We start from the raw sequence: 368 nt of genomic DNA on the forward strand, positions 1-368 counted from the left end.
ATTACTGCTTTTGGATCGCGGCTACTGGTTGTTCCGGTACGCGAGAACAATCGGATGTTATGCTCAGGGGTTGTTCCGCGAAGCACAGACCAATCGCGTTGACGTGTTCCACTTTGTTTTCTTCATCAAGGGTTGTGTCGTCCTCAATCTTCATTTTGGACAAGTGGTCTGCAACCCCATTCTCGACTCCCTTTTTGTCTTTTATCTAGAGATCAAATTCTTGGAGAAGAAGAATCCACCTCAACAACCTCGATTTTGCATCCTTCTTTATGAGCAAGTACTTAAGAGCAGCATAGTCTGTGTGCACAATCACCTTTGATCCCACCAGGTAGGATCTGAACTTCTCGAATGCAAAAACAATAGCCAGG

Source organism: Brassica oleracea, chromosome C6, assembly GCF_000695525.1.
Source record: "Brassica oleracea var. oleracea cultivar TO1000 chromosome C6, BOL, whole genome shotgun sequence".
Taxonomy (NCBI): Eukaryota; Viridiplantae; Streptophyta; class Magnoliopsida; order Brassicales; family Brassicaceae; genus Brassica; species Brassica oleracea.